Source organism: Antrostomus carolinensis, unplaced genomic scaffold, assembly GCF_000700745.2.
Source record: "Antrostomus carolinensis isolate BGI_N321 unplaced genomic scaffold, ASM70074v2 scaffold34724, whole genome shotgun sequence".
Taxonomy (NCBI): domain Eukaryota; kingdom Metazoa; phylum Chordata; class Aves; order Caprimulgiformes; family Caprimulgidae; genus Antrostomus; species Antrostomus carolinensis.
Genome location: NW_010312268.1, coordinates 21,301 through 23,859, shown reverse-complemented (window position 1 = coordinate 23,859; position 2,559 = coordinate 21,301).

Below are 2,559 nucleotides of genomic sequence, written 5' to 3'. Positions count from 1 at the left end.
CTATACCAAATGCTTGAAGGGAATAAGATCCTGATTATTTTTTTGACTTGGTGATTGTATTAGTAGCTTTCTTGACTCAATGGGATTTTTTCCACCATGACAAAGCAACCAAGTTCCTATTCCTGGAGGGCAGTTCAGGTTCAGACATCCTCAGGAGAGGCAGTTTAAAACCAGTATGTTGGGGTTTTATGCAACTTGAATAGTGACATGCAGCATGCCCCTTGTTTTACCTGTGAAGTAAAGTTGCAGAAGCACATTCTCAGATTACTATATTTGAAAAATCTTTTTTTCCTCCCCTGCTCATATTAGGGGGTGACAGAAGTGGGTACAGGCAACCCCTGAGAACAATTGGCTGTGTTGGGTTTGGTAAATGTTATGGTGGAAAATGTACATTGATGTCTCTAAGTGATCTTACGGGTTAACGAGCCAGACTGGCATCTTTTTCCATCATTGTTTAACCAATAATGGTTCTAAAAATGCTTTGTGTACCTGCATGGTCTTAGACCTTCTATTAATGATTGTATCAACTTACAAACTCAGGTAGATAATTTTTTTAAGCTCTTTTCATAGAGCCTTACTGACTGAATGTTAAGTGTCTGTGTAGTGATGTAGTTAAGTAACTTCCTTTTGAACTACCAGACTAGTTTAAAAAAAAAAAAAAAAGTCCTTTTATAGGTTTGTAGAGTACTTTTCAGACAATGTAGTAGTTTTTTTCCTTCAGAGGGAGATGTCTTTCTGGATTTTGTTTTTAGTTTATTTCCCAAAATGACTAAAAAGGTTTTAACTAGTTTGTAAGGTGTGCTTAGTCACCTGAGTTGGTGGGGGTTTCTTACTGTATGTGACTCTTGTTTGTACTGTGCATTACCTGTCATGTGCGTGCACAATTTGTTGGAGGAGTGAGGGTGTTGAACACAACGCCTGCAGTTTAAGTCAAGTAGAAATTGGAAGCCTTGAACAAAGTGGAGGTCATCCACGTGACACCAGTGTCACTAACGTGCATTTTTCTCCCCTCATTTAATTGGCTGTAGATTTATGGCCCCATCTTATACACTGGCAATGAAGTTTTTTAAGTAGTGCTGCCTTGGTGCAGGTTTGCATTGGGATGCAGAAGGATTTTTATCAGTCCTTGGATGTTGGGCATCTTGAGTCATTTGGATTTGTATTTGGTTTTGGGTTTTTTTTTTTTTTTTTTTTTTTTTCTTTCCTGTTGCAGTTGTTTCTCTTCTACTTTAGTGATTAATCATGCTGCTCTCCTAATAATAATAATAAATGTCTCAGCAGGACAGACAGTGCTCTGCTTTTAATGAGCTGCTCAGAGCTTTTATATCTAATTGATAATGAAACACACTGTGACAAGAACTTCCATGCTCCAAAAAGGGCATCACATTTCTACTTGGACAAAAAGTGACATTTTTAGATGTCAGATGTTGAGTTCCCGCAAAGAAAGCATGACAGGTTATGTGCAAACTTTTATGTAGAGTAAGTGAGCAAAATGTTAGAACCCTTGTGTTAATGGAGGCTTCTGAATGTATCTTTGTGGTCCATAGGGAAGGCTGAAGGATGTAGCAAGGAGACGATGTATCAGCTACTGGCAGCCTTAAAACAAAGTCAGTGTCTCTCTGGACTTTAAAATGTTCCTATGCAGTTTATTTTATTTTTGTTTAATCAAATAAATGTGAGTTTTTTCCATGGCAAGTCTGTGTATGTGTGTTTCTGTATTACCCAGACTTTCTTCTGCCAGGGTGCAGAAAAGAAAAAGCAGTTGCCTGAATTTGAACCTGACTTGCCTCCAGATGGTGACTACTGAGAACTTTAAGCAGAGGCACCTGCGTTCAAAGGAGAGAGGAGAAATGTTGAGGTGCTATAGAGAGAAGTGGGGGTTTTGGGGTGGTTTTTTTTTTAAGTTTTGATGCAGTGTCAAACTCTTAGTTGACTACTTTATTAAAAAAAACAGCCTCGCTGTCACGACTGGAGGAAATGCCTTTGATATGGAACTCGCCACCTGTACTCCATGCAGTTTTTCCAGTGTTTTGCCAGAAAGTTCCTGGTTTAACCTTGTTAGGTCCATTTCCAGGTTTACATTTCTTCACCTTTGCAGCTGTGAGAGTCATGCTTTTTCTGAGTGGTAGTGTAAAGCAAAGCCGCTGGAACATCTACTAGTGCATCTGGCATCTTGCAGAGCAGACTGCCAGTGCACGTTGGGTAAGGAGCGAAGGTGCTTCTTTGCTTACTACTTTGGAAAAGGTTTGAAAGGAAATGGTGAAATGGAAGATGTTCTTCAGCAAGTAAGGTCTGGGAATTCAGGCCGGTGACTGAACTCCAGCATGGGGAGCAGTGGAGGTGGATTCCAGTCTGTGAATGTGCCGACTGCAGTAGCTCTTCAAAGCTGGGACGCTTTCTGGCCCCAGCGGTGCACAGCTGTAGGACTGCTCAGCACCATGCTGTGCTCTACCCATCAAAATCCTTGACCAGACCATTGCTCTTTCTTCCTGCTGGAGGAGATCACTTCAAGTTGAAAGGATGGATGCAGAAGATCCTGTGAAGGGAAAAGCCTGCTCA